Here is a 21,237-nt window from a genome sequence, read left to right on the forward strand (position 1 = left end):
CCCCTTAAAGAACATTCTTAAAAACTTGTAAATATAGTTGAAGTCACTTTCAAATATTCAGAATCAGGCAGCTCAATAGGATTATAGGCCTGAAGCCAAATTTTAATAAAACACCTCAAATTTATTTAATAAAATACATATATTAATGAGATAAAATATTTATTTTCTAATCTATAGATCAATCAAACACGGTAAAGAGAAATATGTATTTAAGGAAAACTTAATCGAAATTGGAATTAAAACCGTCAGACTAGGAAAAATGAATGAATAAAATATCCGAGGAGGAAAATTATAGGCATGACATGTTATAATATCCCAACATATAATCCACGACATCCATACATACACTCGTCACCTCGTAAATACGTCACCTCTATATACATATTATATTTCAAACAAGTCAATTTGAGAAAAATCCCCTTATTGAGGTCAAAATCTTAACCTCAGTCTTAAGATGCCTTAACCTTTAGGAACCGCCTATCCTCAATCCAAACCAACCACACGAGTTTGATCTTTTCAAAAGAATACTTTATGATATTAAAAGAAGCCAATGATATTTATTGATGTTCATTTTGTAATATTAGGCTAGGTTGATGTCAAAGTCAATCCCAAAAAGTCCAACCTAAGCCCTGTTATAAAATTTAAAAATAAATTCGTTTCCAGGTTACCCACAACCCTACACGTTTGAATCTATGGTAAATTTTCAAACCAAGTTCAATTCAGTATTCAAATCAACAAAATATAGTTTATTAGGTTTAGATCTAAAACTACTGATTTCACCACTTTGATCCCTCGATTTAGGTGTTAAAATTCATGAGTATCCAAGATATATTATCAAAGTCAAGTTTAGATTACTTACCCTCAAGATGCAGATAAAATACCTTTCAAAATTGCCTCAATCCGATCTCCCAAGCTTCAAAAACAGGAAAATAACTAGAATCCCCAAATTTGATCCTTTTATACTACAAGGAACCAATGCAATTATGACCAATTGGCTGCAAAAGCAACTTCAAAAAGGCAACATGCACGATCATCGCAAAAGAGAACCTTCACCAGACCTTGAGTTGTCACAAAAGTGACATGCGGATCACAAATGCTGTCACACCCCTTTTTTGGGGCCCCCGCGCTATAAATGCGCAAGTATTTATTATTAAAGGATTTTTTCATTTGAAGTGACGGTTTTGAAAAGGGATTATTTTATTTACAGAGTCGCCACTTGGAATTGAGTTTTGGTGTTCCAAGCCACCTTATGAATCCCTAATCAAAAGGAAATGACTCTTTTATTATGGTCCGCGAAAACAGAAGACCGGGTAAGGAATTCTGTTGATCGGGGAGAAGGTGTTAGGCATTCCCCGAGTCCCGTGGTTCTAGCACGGTCGCTTTATCGACTTATACTTAGCTTAAATCAATTTTGGATATATTATGTTTTCGAGCCTTGATTTGCTTGTACTTTTTATTGTTGAACTTTTATTAGACTTAACCCGGCTGCGTAACCGCATCCGGATCTTTTAAGCATCTCAACATAAGATGCGTAACCGCATTCTTAATCGAAACAAAATTAATTATTAAAAAGAGTTTGGCCAAGGTGCGTAACCGCATCCTTGAGTTGTTTAAGCGTCTCGAAATAAGATGCGTAACCGCATTCTTAATTGAAACAAACGTCTTGAAATGTGTCTAAAGCTCATCTAGCGTTAAAGGCAATTATTTGTCTCTAAAATTCGCGACTTAAAATTATTTGGTTATTATTTTCACTCTTTTGACAACGGGTTTTGAATAACTTCGCAACCCGTCTCGCTCATCTCACAATTAATATTTAACTAATTAAAAAAAACCTTAAACATTGATCTAGGCCCAAAATTTTTAGATAATATCTGGCTTGAGATCAAACCAACTAAATTCCAAATTAATTACTCAACAAAACGTTCAAGCATAAGAGTAGTAATCAATGCAACTAACTAAATACTATTCACACACAAAAAAAAAAACGTAGCATTAGAACCTATCAATTTATATAGCAAATTTATATTAAGAAGTAAAGGAGGGATTAAACAAAGAGAGAAAGAATTAGATCTTTGTATACTAGAAGGAAACAAATAATAATGTAGATGCCACTATGCTGCCCACCACACAGAGAAAACATTAAACTGACATTCTAACAAGAGATATTTACTGGTTTTCATTTTTTAAAATTCAATGCGTGCAAGCGTAATTTTTACAGTTTTACTAAAAAAAAAAACACAAAGACATGAGCTTATATTAAACTTGATTAGGAGGCATTAAACTTCAATAAGCACCAGATAAACATAATACTATTAAGCAACACGAACTGGAGAAATCAATTAGAACAAAATCTCATCCAAATTCCAAACTTCATTTAAATGCATAATCTTGAACATGGAGCTTCATTTATTAATCAAGAGCAAGGTAAAGATTGGACCTTTATGCCACAAAATGAGATCCGTAATTTCTCTTCCTAGTTCTTAAGCTGCGGATAGAGAGCTTGAAACCGGAGCGCCGAAGCCACGAATTGAGAACTCGACATTTATTTATGGGTTTAGGCGTGAAGAAGAAGGCTTTTTGTTGTTCTTGTTTCTACTGTAGCCGCTATTCACTCATAAATGCCAAAATTCTCATTGCATTTCATGTTTTCAAGGCCTGGTAAAGAAGAACTGCTCGTTATGCTTTTAAAGTCTAAGGGTTGGTGTGTTTTTGGAGATCAAGCTGCTAGCTTTTTCTTGCTAGGTATTATTAGGTCTTGCTGCGGCTGATTTATGATGTAGGTCTATAGTTAGATATTTATATGGTGTCTAGGCTAGGGTTTTGAGTGTGTTATTCCTTTTTTCTTTTCCCAAAATGCCCACATGAATAAAAATATCTTGAAGGATGAAAGGAATATTCCCTTCCCAAAAATGGATTGTGCTTTTTTTTTTTTGTGTGGATAGGGTGAAATTTTGTCAAGTGGCGGGCCATCATTGGTTCCATTTTTTTATTTTTCTTTTCCATTAGAAGGACATATAAAATACCAAAATAAATATATTAATCAACTATTTTTAAACCAAAACTAAGAAAAAAAATTAAATAAATAGACTAACGAAAAATCAAAAAGATAGAATTAACTTAGAAAAACTAGATTAAAAGAAACCTATTTTTTTTTGTAATTTTTCTTTCTTTTAAACACAAAACTTATGCCTTGGAAATAGCGAATATTTTTTGTCCTTTTTTTTCATTTTCACAGACAAACCTACTAAAAAATGAAATAATAGTTAAAATCCAAGATTAGACTAAAAGAAAAATTAATCAATAAGACAATGAAAACATCCCAGGAGGGTCAAAAATTACGTGTCTACAGCATGTTCCTCTTTGGTTGGGGGCGCGAAGCGTTCTCAGACAAAGACCTAGACAACGAGACAAATTTGGACCCGACTTTTGTTTGAAAGAAGAGAAAGGAATGGAACAAAATGTGACCGAGCCCTGGTCTTGGGCATCCTACATATCCCGGGTTACAAGGGAATCAGGTCTCGTGTAGTTCAAGAGGTAAGATGGGTGATGAACATACTGAGTTGGGAGAGTCGATTGAGATCATGTCGAGGTTTCGGTCCGCAGCTCCTGTTATTACATAAAAATGAAAAAAATAAAAGCTAAAAATAAAATACAAATACAAGACTCTATCTATGCAGCTTCTCTTGAATCTCGACTTGGATTTTCATGCTTGTTTCTGAACTTAAAATTTAAAGACATCCCTATTCTCCAGGCGGGGCTCCTGTTGCTTCTGACTGAACTTGAAACCAACTGAAAGTACACCGTATTTTTCAGGCGGGCTCCTGAGCTTGTAATTGAAAATTATCCCTATTCTCCAGGCGGGTTCCTGATATCTGGGCAGATCCTGCAACTTTCTCCCATTCTTCAGGTGGGTCCTGCAAATTACCAAAAACAACGAACACAAAAAAAAAAATCTGTCCCAGTTCGTACCAGGAAATTTTTGGTGAGTGTTAGCAAAATTATAAACTATAAAATAATTTAATTATGGAAATAAAATCAAATGTACTAATTAGGAAGTTCGTCCCCTAGCTACACCCCACTTTCCAGGAGGGTCCTGATAAACTAAATCCAATTTTCCAGGAGGGTCCTGATAAACTAAATCCCATTCTCCAGGAGGGTCCTGATGACTAGATCCCATTATCCAGGAGGGTCCTGATAAACTAAATCCCATTTTCCAGGAGGGTCCTAATAACTAAATCCCATTATCCAGAAGGGTCCTGATGACTAAATCCATTTTTCCAGGAGGGTCCTGATAACTAGATCCCATTTTCCAGGAGAGTCCTGATAACTAGATCCCATTTTCCAGGAGGGTCCTGATAATTAAATCCCATTTTCCAGGAGGGTCCTGATAACTAGATCCCATTTTCCAGGAGGGTCCTGATAACTAAATCCCATTTTCCAGGAGGGTCCTGCTAAACTAACTCCTATTTTCCAGGAGGGTCCTGATAACTATATCCCATTCTCTAGGAGGGTCCTGATAACTAGATCCCATTCTCCAGGAGGGTCCTGATGAACTAAATCCCATTTTCCAAGAGGGTCCTGATGAACTAAATCCCATTTTCCAGGAGGGTCCTACTAACTAAATCCCATTTTCCAGGAGGGTTCTGATAACTAAATCCCATTTTCCTAGAGGGTCCTGATAAACTAAATCCCATTTTCCAGGAGGGTCCTGATAAACTAAATCCCATTTTCCAGGAAGGTCCTGATAACTAAATCCCATTTTCCAGGAGAGTCCTGATAACTAAATCCCATTATCCAAGAGGGTCCTGATAACTAAATCCCATTTTCCAGGAGGGTCCTGATAAACAAAATCCCATTTTCCAGGAGGGTCCTGATAAACTAAATCCCATTTTCCAGGAAGGTCCTAATAACTAAATCCTATTCTCCAGGAGGGTCCTGATAACTAGATCCCATTTTCCAGGAGGGTCCTGATAACTAAATCTCATTGTCCAGGAGGGTCCTGATAACCAAATCCCATTTTCTAGGAGGGTCCTGATGACTAAATCTCATTTTCCAGGAGGGTCCTGATAACTAAATCCCATTTTCCAGGAGGGTCCTGATAACTAAATCCCATTTTCCAGAAGGGTCCTGATAACTAAATCCCATTATCCAAGAGGGTCCTGATAAATTAAATCCCATTTTCCAGGAGGGTCCTGATTTTTGTCCTCGCCTTGCATTTTTCAGAATGTACCTGCAGGTAGCGAATAAAACTTTATGTCCCTGTTTCAAACAAAGAAAAATTTTGTGAGTTTCAAAACTCTGTGGTTGGTTTGTGGCTTGGTTGTGAAAGCAACTGCTTTTTGCACTCGTCCTGTTTGGCTCAGCTTTTAGACAGTTATCACATCCTGTTGACCCACGGTATTACTAACTCAAACATGGTTGCAAAAATGTCTCAGAAGTAACTTCAACACCAGACCATACATCTCTTGTTTCATAATGTCCGTTAACTCAAACTTTATTGAACCTTGTATTTCACTGAATCTAGAACCTATTAACGGGTGATAGCTGGCCGAGTACCTTACGCCGACTGAATTATGTTACCTTCATGTTCTAGCCAAGATGTTTTGCTTCGCAATTGGGAAAACTGGTAGCAAGTTTTGTGATCCTTTCTTACTTATCTCGCAACAGAATAACTCAAAAGAAAAAGCATGAAATCCAAATGATGAAAGAAAAATAAAAGATAAAGATGAAAAGAGGTTAACAAAAAGATGTACCCTCCGAGAAAGAAGAGAACAGGGAAAACTTATCTGAATGTTGTAGCCAGCTCCAATGATATGACATGCATTTTTGTTTAGTCAGCCTGATTTTATCCATCCTAAATGTTTATAAAATCTTATTAACCCTTTGACTTCGAAACTGAATTTCTACGCCCAACAACTACGTCAAAATCAAGGCCTTCATACAACTAGTGGACCAACAAGTCTCACTCATTTTCAATTCTCTCAACCCACCATCGCCTTATGGTGCTCGTGAGGGTTTTCACCAGTAAGACTCTCATTTTATTTTTTCATCTCACCATCGCCTTATGGTGCCCGTGAGGGTTTTCACCAATAAGACTCTCTCGTTTTCAATTCTCTCAACTCACAATCGCCTTACGGTGCCCGTGAGGGTTTTCACCAATAAGACTCTCTCATTTTCATTTTTTCTTCCATCTCTCTTATGTTGATGCCACAAGTGATGCCAATGATACAAATGCCTTATACTCATAGCTTGCTCAGCCTTGACATTCTTAATGATTGATCTGAAGGTCTTTTATTTGGTTGTAACATGGCTTTTGGATAGGGTTGGAAATAAAGGATGGCATGGAGGCTCAAAGACAATACAAAAGTAACAAGGGATGAGACTTACCGTTTGGAATCGACTCAAAAGAAAACAATAACTTCTGTCCCAGTTTCTTCAAAACGGGAAATTTTGGATTTTCTTTGGTTGGACCGAACCCCAGAATAAGGCTGCCTACGTATCCTGCCGAGACAAGAATCAGGTCGAACGTAGTTCAGGACAATTGTTTTTTGTTGTTGCTGTTTTATATATATATATTTAATAATATTTATGAAAAGCTTGATTCCAGACGAGGGTTGCGAAAGAAAAATAAACTATAGCTCAAAAGGGGTAGCAAGGGATGACATAATGTATAGGTAGCAGAATAGAATGCCTTCGTCATATCAACCCTTAAAAATATCAAGCACCAAACAAGTAATCCAAAGGTAGGGAGATGAAGATCATACATAATATCTTTTCACTGCATCTGCATTGATGGCAATTTCAGACATTGTGCCTTCTATGTCTGTCAGATACAAAGCACCATTGGGCAAAACCTTCTTCACCACGAATGGCCCCTGCCAATTTGGGGCGAACTTGCCTTTGGCCTCGGCCTGCCAATTTAACACTAATTGACCCATTTCGAAATGTCTAGGACGCACCTTTTTGTTGTGTGCTCGTGCTATCCTCCTTTGATACAGTTGACTATGACATACCGATGTTAATCTCTTTTCGTCAATCAGACTCAATTGCTCTAAACGGGTTTTAACCCACTCATCGTCATCAATTCCAGCTTCCTCAATGATTCGAAGGGACGGTATTTCAACTTCTGCAGGTATAATCGCTTCGGTCCCGTATACCAACAAATAAGGAGTTGCACCTACAGAAGTGCGAACAGTTGCGCGATAACCCAATAAAGCAAAAGGCAGCTTTTCATGCCATTGTCTCGAACCTTGCACCATTTTGCGGAGTATCTTTTTAATATTCTTATTACCAGCTTCCACAACCCCATTTGCCTTCGGACGATATGGAGTTGAATTCCGATGTGTAATCTTAAACTGCTGACATACCTCATGCATCAGATGACTGTTGAGATTCGCCGCATTATCTGTAATCATGGTCCTCGGGATCCTGAACCTGCAAATGATGTTGGAATGAACGAAATCCACCACGGATTTTTTAGTCACCGACTTGAGAGTTACTGCTTCTACCCACTTTGTAAAGTAATCGATGGCCACCAAAATGAACCTATGCCCATTGGACGCTTTCGGCTCAATTGGCCCGATCACGTCCATCCCCCAAGCTGCAAAAGGCCATGGAGTAGACATTGTGTGTAATTCTGAAGGAGGAGAATGTATCAAGTCACCATGTACCTGACACTGATGACACCTACGAACGAAACGGATAGAATCCCGCTCCATGGTGAGCCAATAATAGCCTGCTCGAAGAATTTTCTTTGCCAAAACATACCCGTTCATGTGCGGTCCACAAACTCCTGAATGTATCTCAGTCATGATAGTTGAAGCCTCTTTAGAATCTATACACCTCAAAAGTCCTAAATCTGGAGTCTTTTTATACAAAATTCCCCCACTTAAGAAAAATCCGCTTGCCAGTCGTCGAATAGTTCTCTTCTGGTCACTGGTGACATGTGATGGATATTTCCCTGACTCGATGTATTCTTTAATATCACGGAACCAAGGCTCACCGTCAAGTTCCTCTTCGACTGTATTGCAATAAGCATGTTGATTGCGAGTTTGTATATGTAAAGGGTCAATGTGAGCCTTGTCTGGGTGTTGGAGCATTGAAGACAAGGTGGACAAAGCATCAACAATCTCATTATGAATCCTAGGAATGTGCTTAAACTTCACTGTTATGAACCGTCTGCATAGATCTTGCAAACACTGTAGATATGGTATAAGCTTCAAATCACGGGTTTCCCACTCTCCTTGAACTTGGTGCACTAGCAAGTCTGAATCCCCCAATACCAATAATTCTTGAATTCCCATGTCGATAGCTAACCTTAAACCCAAAATGCAAGCTTCATACTCCGCCATGTTGTTGGTACAATAAAATCGAAGCTGGGCTGTTACAGGGTAATGTTGTCCTGATTCCGAGATAAGAACGGCCCCAACCCCAACTCCCTTCATGTTAGCAGCCCCATCAAAGAACAATTTCCAACCCGGATCATTATCCAAAATTACCTCCTCGATGCATAACACTTCTTCATCAGGAAAGTACGTTTTCAACGGCTCATATTCTTCATCCACTGGGTTCTCCGCCAAATGGTCTGCCAAGGCTTGGGCCTTCATCGCGGTCCGAGTCACATAAGAAATATCAAACTCCGTGAGTAATATCTGCCATTTTGCAAGCCTGCCCGTGGGCATGGGTTTCTGAAATTTATACTTCAAAGGATCCAAGCGGGAAATAAGATAAGTAGTGTAGGACGAAAGATAATGCTTCAACTTTTGTGCAACCCAAGTCAAAGCGCAACACGTCCTTTCTAGATGAGTGTACTTAGCCTCATAAGTGGTAAACTTCTTGCTGAGATAATAGATTGCTTGTTCCTTTTTGCCTGTAACATCATGTTGACCCAATACGCAACCAAAGGAATTGTCCAGAACCGATAGGTACAATATTAAAGGTCTCCCAGGCTCGGGAGGAACCAACACAGGTGGGTTCGACAGATACCTCTTGATTTTGTCAAACGCTTCTTGGCATTCGTCAGTCCATTCAATCGCAGCATTCTTCTTTAACAACTTAAAAATAGGCTCGCAAGTTTTTGTGAGTTGAGCAATAAATCGACCAATATAATTCAACCTCCCGAGTAGGCTCATTACCTCGGTTTTGTTCTTTGGCGGTGGTAACTCTTGAATAACTTTGATCTTTGCAGGATCCAATTCAATACCACGCCGACTGACTACAAACCCCAAAAGTTTCCCTGACGGGACTCCAAATATACATTTCGCTGGATTGAGCTTAAGATTGTACCTGCGAAGCCTTTCGAAAAATTTCACCAAATCCTTGACATGGTCAGACTGCTTTCTTGATTTGATGATCATATCATCCACATATACTTCAATTTATTTATGCATCATATCATGAAATATGGTGGTCATCGCTCTCATATATGTTGCCCCGGCATTCTTCAACCCAAACGGCATGACTCGATAACAATATGTACCCCATTCTGTGATGAAGGATGTCTTCTCTGCATCATCATCATCCATAACGATCTGGTGGTACCCTGCGTAGCAATCTACAAAAGAGTCAAAATCTCATGCTTAGCACAGTTGTCTAACAAAATATGGATATTGGGCAATGGAAAGTCGTCCTTCGGGCTTGCTTTGTTTAGATCACGATAATCCACACACACACGCGTTTTGCCATCCTTCTTCGGAACGGGGACAACATTGGATAACCAAGTAGGGTATCGAGTGACTCGAATGACTTTGGCCTCAAGTTGCTTTTCGATTTCTTCTTTAACCTTCACACTCATGTCTGATTTTAGTTTCCTTAATTTCTGTTTCACAGGAGGGAATATGGGTCAGTTGGTAATTTGTGAACCACCAATTTAGTACTTAAACCCGGCATATCATCATAAGACCATGCAAAAACATCCTTATATTTAAACAAAGCCTGGATTAATTCTTTCTTGGAATGTGGTTGAACATGCACACTTAGCTTAGTTTCCCTGACATTATCTTGATCTCCTAGATTGATTGCTTCGGTTTCATTCAAATTAGGGTTCGTTTTATCTTCGAAGTGTTTCAAATCCCTGCTTATTTCCGGAAATACTTCTTCTTCATCATATTCAACTTCTTGGTTCATTGTTTCATGGTTAGGTCAGATTTTAAGATCTGGCTGAGAATTCCGCATGCATGTCATATCATTAGAACCAGCACAAACAGAACTGTACAAAAGAAAATAAAAAAACACATTAGAATTTATGGAAAAGACAAATTGCATTTCATTGAAAGGAAGGATAGAAGGGTTTGAACATTAAAACAAGCGAAAAATAAAAATTTGAATTACAACCCTGGAATAACTCGGATAAAGGAAAGGAAAACAAAACAGACTACCAAAACTCCTTCCTGGTTGGGAGAGGAGTGACTTCCCAATTGCTGAGTTGGACATCAGGGCCAATGAACTGCACATCCGCGTTACTGGGACCCCCTCCAATTTCAACCATATCAGCTTCAACAAACAAGTTCTGGAAACACCCAATCAACCCAAAATCCACGTCCAGTACTGGCTGGGAAAAACTGCTGGTGTTCTTGACGAAGGACTTGTAGATCGGTGGCACATGCTTAGTAAGTGACCATGCTTCTTTTTTCGCTTTTTGACCCTCTTTCTATCTTCAGCCGTTGGTTTGAACCCCAGACCAAATGGACCTGGACTCTCACGTGGAGACACCGGATAAACCATACCTTGTAGAGAGGCCCCCAAGCCTTTTCCTGACTCAAAACCATGTTTCAACATTTCATTTACCACCATAACAGATGTTGGAGGCAATTGCGGTCTCAGAATGGGTTTCCCTTCAGGGATCTGCTCAGCTACCACTATCTCAGAAGCTTGATACACCAGTGTTTCATCAGCATTATCCACTTCAATAAAGGGAACAGTGGAGTCTTTATAAATGGACAAATCCCCTTCACCGTGAACGATCACTTCTTGCCTGTCATATTCAAACTTGATCATCTGATGCAATGTGGATGGGATTGCCCTAGCCATATGTACCCACGGTCTTCCCAACAACATATTATAGGAGGCATTGATGTTCAATACTTGAAAATCTATGGTAAAATCAGCAGGCCCTATTGTAAGCACAAGATCTATCTCACCGATGGCGTCAGTTTTTGCTCCATCAAAAGCTCTAACACACACATTGTTTGGTCGAATTCTTTCAGTACTTACATTTAGTTTTTGTAAGGTTGACAGAGGACAAATGTTTGCACCAGAACCCCCATCAATCAAAACTCTCGTGACATAGGAAAGCTCACATTTTACAGTAATATGAAGGCTTCGGTTATGTCCAGTACCTTCAACGGGTAGTTCATCATCTGAGAAAGTGATTCTATTTACCTCAAAGATCCTCCCAGCGATTTTCTCCAATTGATTAACTGTAATCTCAGTAGGGACATGGGCTTCATTCAGAATCTTCAACAAAGCTTTGCGGTGTTCATCTGAGTGTATTAATAAAGACAACAAAGAGATTTGAGCAGGGGTTTTCCTTAATTGCTCCACAATGGAATAGTCTGGCAATTTTATCTTTTTCAAGAACTCTTCAGCTTCTTCCTCTGTTACTGGTTTCTTAACGGGCATTTGGCCATCCCTCACCTGTTTGGTTTTCCTTAACTCTTCCAGAGCGAAGCATCTTCCTGAACGAGTGAGGCCCCCTACTTCGTCTACCTCTTCGATGATTTCCTTCCCTTGGTAAGTCACCATAGTCTGATTATAATTCCAGGGAACCGCCTTAGCATCAACTATTGGAAGTTGTGTCACTGGCTTAATAATGATAGGGGTGGTGAACGACCCTTTGACAGTTAAAATAGGCCTGCTCGACACCCCTGGCACGATCAACTTTGGTTTTCCCTGACTTGCCCCAACCTTCTCTGGAGCTCCCTTCACAATCAATAAGGGTTTCATCGCGTCTGATTGGATTGGTCTCTTTGTAACCTCATTTAACCCCAAAGGTGCTGTTTTTGCCGAATCTGCCACATTTACTGATTTCTCCACGCCTGCTTCAATCTTCATGATAGGCTTGTACGGAACATCAGACCCATCACTACCATAGATCAACTCCAACATGTTTGTTTCTTTATGATTTGGTAGTGGGTTTTGATTGATATTCGGTATATCTGCATTTTGCACCACAATTTGTTGTGTATCAATCAAATCTTGGATTGCTTTCTTCAAATACCAACATTTCTCTATATTGTGTCTCGGGGTATCAGAGCAATAAGCACATCTTTGAGAGTAATCAAGATTTTTCGGAGGCGGGTTTGGGATCCTTCCTTCAATTGGGCTTAAAACATTTAATGCCCTCAGCTTTTGAAACAAATTAGCATATGATTCCCCAATGGGGGTAAAGTTATCCTTGATCGTATTTGCCCTTTTGTACTCTGGCCTGGGCCGAAAATTGGATCTGGGAGGGCCTTGGTAAGTCTGTGGAGGTGGAGGACGGACTTGCGGGGTTGGTGTGCGCCATTGTGGGTAACAAGGGGGCTGGACATATGGTTGCGCACTGTATATGGGGTACTGAGGGGGCGGAATAAAATATTGTGGGTTTTGGGGAGGGAAGTAGTGTTGTGGGTAATTATATGGATCTTGGGTGTAGTTTTGGGGTTGGGGTTGAGTGTATTGGCGAGGCGGGCCCCTCGGGTTTCGCCGTAGCCCAGGCGCAACTATAGCTACATCTTCCTTTTTCTTCTTTCCACCAAAACTCCCTGAACCATTTTGAATGGCTTGGGTTGTTGCCTTCAACGCGGCAAAGCCGACAATGCGTCTTGTTTTGATTCCTTCTTCTATTATTTCTCCCATTTTAATGGCCTCAATAAATGGTTTTCCTAGGGCCGGGATCATGTGTTGATAATATGTCTCATCTTGTGCCTGGAGAAAAGTCTCCACCATCTCTCCTTCTCTCATTGGTGGCTTTACCCTTGCAGCTTGTTCACGCCAACGAACCGCAAACTCCCTAAAACTTTCGGTAACTTTCTTCTTCAGGTTGGTTAGAGACTTTTTATCAGGAACCAGATCAATATTGTGCTGAAATTGTTGCACGAACTCATTTTCCATATCATCCCAAGTATGCCATTTCACAATGTCCTGATCAATAAACCATTCCGAAGCTAAACCAGTCAGACTCTCCCCAAAGTAAACCATGAGCAATTCCTGATTACCCCCGGCTCCTCTCAGTTGGTTGCAGTATCTCCTCAAATGAGCTATGGGATCACCGTGCCCATCGTACTTGTCAAACTTCGGTGTCTTAAACCCCGGAGGTAAGTGAACACTCGGGAACATACACAAATCACTGTATGAAACGCTTTTATAGCTTCCTGATTCCTGCAAGTTCTTCATAGCTTGTTCTAGACTTTTCATCTTCCTAACCATTTCGTCATGCTCTACATTCTTAGTAGCAACTCCATACTCAGCGCCAAGATGCGTAACCGCATTCTTAGCAGGACTTCCATATTCATGGCCAAGATGCGTAACCGCATTCTTAGCAGGTCCTTCAGAATCGATTAGAGGACTAAAATGTAGAGTTTGATGATAAGGATCAGGAGCCCCAAATGCAAAATCGGGTGCAAAATGCTGCTCTTGACGGATGTCAGATGGTGGCACAAGGTTTGACCTTTGCATAACCGCAGGTGGCGGTATTGTGTAAACGGGCCTTACATTTGCAACATGCTTGGGGTTAGACAGTGGGTATGTGTAGGCAGGCCCAGTGGTTGCAATCCCGAAATGATCGGTCCTGATTGGTACCCTTGGAGGACGACCTACAGAAGTTTTCGCCGTATTGGGCAAATTGGTGTAATGACCGAACCCAGGTTGGTATACCGGGTCTTCCGCAGTAGATAACAGTGCTTGTGAGCATGCCTGTGCGGCAGAAGTGATGTCGGGGAACCCAGGGATTGACTGAGGAGGTTGCTGACCATTCGACCACCCTTGCAATATTTCAATCATTTGTTGCCTGAGAATTCTATTCTCTTCAGCGATGGCAGATTCTTGTTGAGCCACCTGTTCCGTTTCATCCCCCGCGTTGATCATCGGTAGCGAAGTCCCTTCCGTCATTCCGGTACTGCCCGTTGACCTTGTGAAATAATGGTGCGTTGCCAGTATGGCCACAAACCAACCACTTTTACCTTAACTCTTCTCTTTAAAACAACCAATGTTAGGGTTAAGCAATTCATAATCACTCATTCATATGCATGTATCAATTCTACCATGGCAGGCCCTATGTCTCATCCCGGCTTATCTAGGTGCAACCTCGTTTTTTTTTTTTTTTGCAGGTTTTAGAAGCTTCGATCGAACCCGTTGGGGGTTGCCTACGTATCATGTTGAAAACATGAATCAGATCGTAACGTAGTTCGTACAAATAGCTGGGTTATTTTGAAAACAAAATCTTTTCCATTGATTTTCAACTTCATTCCATCATTTTTACAAGGACTCAAAGAAAGGATGAAAAATGAAATAAAATCGACTCCACTAGTACTAAAGACAACGTAAGACTGACTCAAAGGAAAAATGAAAGAGAGAAATGTAAAAGACGAACACGTTGACTGCATCGACACTTCTATTCCTTGTCCCCTTCATGATGAATTTGATTCAGCTGGCCACCCATATCCTTATATAAACCTTGCAGTGTACGGGTGAGATGATCGACAAAGGTAGGTATTTGCGAATGAAACTGCTCGTAGCCCAATCTTTCATATTCCAAACCTGCTTGTGAAGAGCGAATGGCCATACCTCGGACCCTACCTCGAACCGTCCCACATTTGTACTCTAATTCTTTTATCCTTAACTCACGGTTAGCGGCCTCTTCTCTCGCCTTTTTCTCACGCACGGTCACTGACTCTAATTTCTCCTGTAACGGCTCCCTTTCCTGAATTAACTGGGATATATCATAGCCTACATTTTGGCGAGCCAAGTTCCTTTTTGCTTCCTCCAATTCTTCTTGAAGTTTATCTTGGGAGCGTAACCACTCAGACTTCTCTTTTTTAAACTGTTCTTCTTTTCGTTCAAACTCATTCTGCTGCTGGTGCATGTCTTCTTCAAGGTTGCTCAATCTCTCTTGCAAACCTTGTCTAATAATTTTAGCACGTTCCGCTATCTGTGACCCCCTAATCGTGGCCAGTTGAAGCTTTCCTTGTAGTGCGGTTGTTTTGGCCCTTTCCTCGGCAATTTCTACATCCCGCTGCTGAATTATTGCCCTAGCGTGCTCCAGGTCTGTGTTTATGGTTTGCAGTGTGGATTGATAATATGCTCCTACTTCTAAACGGGCTTGTCTGATCTTTTCCTCATACTCCATTTGTTGTTGGGCCAAGCTTGCTCTAGCACACTCTAAATCTGCTTTTAAGAGTAGATTGGCGGCATGGTGCTCCTTCATCGCCATCACGATTTTTATGTCCATTTCGGCTTCATAATCTACTGGCCCTTTTGTGGATCTCTTGGGTTGAACTTTCGCAACTGGTTGGTTCTCGAGCCATTTAGGGTATCCCGGATGCACTTCCCCCGAATGACGCTCGGTAACCATTGTATCGAATGTCATAACCCGACAGCCATTCCAAATCTCCACAACTAATCCTTCAGGTAAGGGGATTTCTGGTCTTACCTCAAATACAAAATTCGTCATGTCTTTTACTACAGGTATTAGCTGGCGCCGACCCAATTGTCGTAAAACTCGTAATGGTACGTACGGTTGAACACCCCTAATACCCATCAACAAGAGAAATGGGCGATGCGTAGATGTGTATATGACTTCTCTCCAAGGGAACTAAGGGAAGTTCCAAGTGATCTTATCTGACGTTAATGAACGAAATTCTCCAATCCATGCCTCCACACCGTCCGGTTGCTTATAATCCTTCACCCTAGTTTCATAGCTTGAAATGTAATCACTCCGATCATGAACAAATCTTGCCACGTGACGGGGTCGGAAGAGATGCTCCACTATCCACGTTTGCAATAATATGTTACACCCTTCAAAGTAACCCTTTCCCTTTTGGCAAACCGTCAAGGCCCGATAAATATCCGCTAAGATCATTGGCACAATGGTATGATCCTTCTTTGTGGTCAAGACGTCTACTATCCCGGCTAAACGGATGTTGATTTTCTGCCCCCTTCTTGGGAAGACCATTATTCCTAAAAATGCCACCATGAAGGCAAAACGACTGTGGTCTTTCCAAATTTCAAACTTTCCTTTATTACTGAGCCTCTTTACAAACCTCTCAAACCCGTCTTTTCTCCCGTACCTCTCATACAAGAATTCTAAAGAAACCCAACCTTTGTCCAGGGATTCCCAACCCTCATCCAAAAATTCTTCCTTGCCCTTTTTCTTCTCACCCTCTTTGCGCTTAGCGATGTTCATTTTTGTGAGGAAACTGTTCATAGAAATAAGTCTTGGGGCTACAAGCTTTTGGCGGTGTAGGTTCTCACCAAGTCTGGTATAGCCAGCAATTTCCTCTAAGGTAGGGGTCAGCTCGAAGTCTGAAAATCGGAACACATTCTTTGTAGGGTCCCAAAAGGATAGCAAAGCATCAATCACGTCCCTCCTAGGGTCGATTTTCATAATGTTGGTCAAGAACCCCATATGCTTAAAGATCTTTGTGTGTTCTAGCACATCCATTTCATTCCACCATGTCCAAAGTTTCCAAGGGACCTCATGGACAACCTGAAGTGGTACACTCCCATCTCGCTTCCTCTTTTGACACTTCCCACGGCCCAGATAAAACATGTTGTACCTATGGATGTAAATACATGGTTAAGACTCATATAGACCTGTTGGATGTGAAAGTACTGACCTTTTAGACTTGGACTCATGAATGCACGTGGACGACAAATAAACTTATAGAAAAATATGTGGTTTTAAAAGCTAAGGCAAGAAAAATCACAGTCAATCTCCGTATGTTTTTTTTTATTTTTTTAAGACAGCAATCTACTGTGACCTAGATAGCAAAACTCAACAAATTTGCCCAACATTGGACTTGAAAAACCAAACCTAGAGTGCATTGTCTAAATAACCTGTCACCGATTCGTGGGTACGTTAAATTTATGAAAAGGACTCTGCGAAGTGACTTAGTATCTGTATTGTTTTGACAAACTAACCTGACACAAATGGACAAAAGGACTACACAAATGACACAAATGAACCTCTCAAACCTGAGAAGGTGGGGAGAAGAGTTGCCTATGTATCTCACGGACGGTGAAAATCAGGCTCGCGTAGTTCGTATAAACTCAAAAAAATGGGGATGATATTTAACCTCCTCTCCTTTTTTTTTTTCAAGAAGGGTAGGGCCAAACAGGGGTTTTTTTTTTTTTTAATGGCCCAAAAGTCAGTGATATTTATCTCTCTCGAACCCCCTTGGTTATCCTAAAGCCGGTCAACAATCAGGCACCTTCTAAGTATATTACAATTAGCACATTGGATGCACATGTTGGTCTGATAAAAAGGTCACCTCTCCTAGTCAGACCCGACCTCTGTGTCGAGTCCCACTAAGTCAAATGCACGTGATGCAGATAAGCGTAGCCTACTAGGGATATCAGTTCTGCGTTTTCAATTCTGCTAGGTTTAAGACCTAATGGCAAAGGTGTCTAGACTAGGTGACCCGAACGGAAAACTCGAGCCGGGGAGGGGCAATACTGTCGGTAGCAGTGCTATTCTGACTTCATTGCTTATCCTGTCCCGCCTAACATGTGTGACTAAAATCCTCCACCGGGCGCCAAGACGCTCCGGCTTTATCTTGAGAGAAAGTTAGGATGCATAACTGCACTCCTGTGCCCGTGTGTGAAGTGTTTCAGAGACTCAGAAGGGCGCACGAGAGAAGGCATTTTATAATACAGTTCAACAATATTAAAGAGGTAAATGAGCGGCAATTAGCACACTAGGCTCAACAACACATAATAAATCCAAATAATAATAATAATAATAATAAAAGCCAAATATAAGGCAATATCACAAAGCTCGAATTCTGGTTACTCCCCAGCAGAGTCGCCAGAGCTGTCACACCCCTTTTTTTGGGCCCCCGCGCTATAAATGCGCAAGTATTTATTATTAAAGGGTTTTTTCCATTTGAAGTGGCGGTTTTGAAAAGGGATTATTTTATTTACAGAGTCGCCACTTGGAATTGAGTTTTGGTGTTCCAAGCCACTTTATGAATCCCTAATCAAAAGGAAATGACTCTTTTATTATGGTCCGCGAAAACAGAAGACCAGGTAAGGAATTCTGTTGACCGGGGAGAAGGTGTTAGGCATTCCCCGAGTCCCGTGGTTCTAGCACGGTCGCTTTATCGACTTATACTTAGCTTAAATCAATTTTAGATATATTATGTTTTCGAGCCTTGATTTGCTCGTACGTTTTATTGTTGAACTTTTATTAGACTTAACCCGGCTGTGTAACCGCATTCCGGATCTTTTAAGCGTCTCAACATAAGATGCGTAACCGCATTCTTAATCGAAACAAAATTAATTATTAAAAAGAGTTTGGCCAAGGTACGTAACCGCATCCTTGAGTTGTTTAAGCGTCTCGAAATAAGATGCGTAACCGCATTCTTAATTGAAACAAACGTCTTGAAACGTGCCTAAAGCTCATCTAGCGTTAAAGGCAATTATTTGTCTCTAAAATCCGCGACTTAAAATTATTTGGTTATTATTTTCACTCTTTTGACAACGGGTTTTGAATAACTTCGCAACCCGTCTCGGTCATCTCACAATTAATATTTAACTAATTAAAAAAAACCTTAAACATTGATCTAGGCCCAAAATTTTTAGATAATATCTGGCTTGAGATCAAACCAACTAAATTCCAAATTAATTACTCAACAAAACGTTCAAGCATAAGAGTAGTAATCAATGCAACTAACTAAATACTATTCACACAAAAAAAACGTAGCATTAGAACCAATCAATTTATATAGCAAATGTATATTAAGAAGTAAAGGAGGGATTAAACAAAGAGAGAAAGAATTAGATCTTTGTATACTAAAAGGAAACAAATAATAATGTAGATGCCACTATGCTGCCCACCACACAGAGAAAACATTAAACTGACATTCTAACAAGAGATATTTACTGGTTTTCATTTTTTAAAATTCAATGCGTGCAAGCGTAATTTTTACAGTTTTACTAAAAAAAAAAAAACAAAGACATGAGCTTATATTAAACTTGATTAGGACGCATTAAACTTCAATAAGCACCAGATAAACATAATACTATTAAGCAACACGAACTGGAGAAATCAATTAGAACAAAATCTCATCCAAATTCCAAACTTCATTTAAATGCATAATCTTGAACATGGAGCTTCATTTATTAATCAAGAGCAAGGTAAAGATTGGACCTTTATGCCACAAAATGAGATCCGTAATTTCTCTTCCTAGTTCTTAAGCTGCGGATAGAGAGCTTGAAACCGGAGCGCCGAAGCCACGAATTGAGAACTCGACATTTATTTATGGGTTTAGGCGTGAAGAAGAAGGCTTTTTGTTGTTCTTGTTTCTACTGTAGCCGCTATTCACTCATAAATGCCAAAATTCTCATTGCATTTCATGTTTTCAAGGCCTGGTAAAGAAGAACTGCTCGTTATGCTTTTAAAGTCTAAGGGTTGGTGTGTTTTTGGAGATCAAGCTGCTAGCTTTTTCTTGCTAGGTATTATTAGGTCTTGCTGCGGTTGATTTATGATGTAGGTCTATAGTTAGATATTTATATGGTGTCTAGGTTAGGGTTTTGAGTGTGTTATTCCTTTTTTCTTTTTCCAAAATGCCCACATTAATAAAAATATTTTGAAGGATGAAAGGAATATTCCCTTCCCAAAAATGGATTGTGCTTTTTTTTTTTTGTGTGGATAGGGTGAAACTTTGCCAAGTGGCGGGCCATCATTGGTTCCATTTTTTTATTTTTCTTTTCCATAAGAAGGACATATAAAATACCAAAATAAATATATTAATCAACTATTTTTAAACCAAAACTAAGAAAAAAAAATTAAATAAATAGACTAACGAAAAATCAAAAAGATAGAATTAACTTAGAAAAACTAGATTAAAAGAAACCTATTTTTTTGTAATTTTTCTTTCTTTTAAACACAAAACTTATGCCTTGGAAATAGCGAATATTTTTTGTCCTTTTTTTCATTTTCACAGACAAACTTACTAAAAAATGAAATAATAGTTAAAATCCAAGATTAGACTAAAAGAAAAATTAATCAATAAGACAATGAAAACATCCCGGGAAGGTAAAAAATTACGTGTCTACAAATGCGACCTCACTTCTGCAAATGAGATGCACCAGTAGAAAAAATAAAATTTACAATAACTGAAATATGATATCTTGTATCTGTATCTGTATTGTTTTGACAAACTAACCTGACACAAATGGACAAAAGGACTACACAAATGACACAAATGAACCTCTCAAACCTGAGAAGGTGGGGAGAAGAGTTGCCTATGTATCTCACGGACGGTGAAAATCAGGCTCGCGTAGTTCGTATAAACTCAAAAAAATGGGGATGATATTTAACCTCCTCTCCTTTTTTTTTTTTTCAAGAAGGGTAGGGCCAAACAGGGTTTTTTTTTTTTTTTAATTCCCCAAAAGTCAGTGATATTTATCTCTCTCGAACCCCCTTGGTTATCCTAAAGCCGGTCAACAATCAGGCACCTTCTAAGTATATTACAATTAGCACATTGGATGCACATGTTGGTCTGATAAAAAGGTCACCTCTCCTAGTCAGACCCGACCTCTGTGTCGAGTCCCACTAAGTCAAATGCACGTGATGCAGATAAGCGTAGCCTACTAGGGATATCAGTTCTGCGTTTTCAATTCTGCTAGGTTTAAGACCTAATGGCAAAGGTGTCTAGACTAGGTGACCTGAACGGAAAACTCGAGCCGGGGAGGGGCAATACTGTCGGTAGCAGTGCTATTCTGACTTCATTGCTTATCCTGTCCCGCCTAACATGTGTGACTAAAATCCTCCACCGGGCGCCAAGACGCTCCGGCTTTATCTTGAGAGAAAGTTAGGATGCATAACTGCACTCCTGTGCCCGTGTGTGAAGTGTTTCAGAGACTCAGAAGGGCGCACGAGAGAAGGCATTTTATAATACAGTTCAACAATATTAAAGAGGTAAATGAGCGGCAATTAGCACACTAGGCTCAACAACACATAATAAATCCAAATAATAATAATAATAATAATAAAAGCCAAATATAAGGCAATATCACAAAGCTCGAATTCTGGTT

At 39.9% G+C, this 21,237-nt stretch overlaps 1 pseudogene; it reads right to left on the reverse strand.

The window, feature by feature from the left end:
• Window positions 1-2,352: 2,352 nt before the first annotated feature.
• LOC132641147 (uncharacterized) lies at window positions 2,353-14,096 on the reverse strand (annotated as a pseudogene).
• Window positions 14,097-21,237: the final 7,141 nt, after the last annotated feature.

The sequence above is a fragment of the Lycium barbarum genome, chromosome 5 (genome assembly GCF_019175385.1).
Source record: "Lycium barbarum isolate Lr01 chromosome 5, ASM1917538v2, whole genome shotgun sequence".
In the NCBI taxonomy this organism is placed as follows: domain Eukaryota; kingdom Viridiplantae; phylum Streptophyta; class Magnoliopsida; order Solanales; family Solanaceae; genus Lycium; species Lycium barbarum.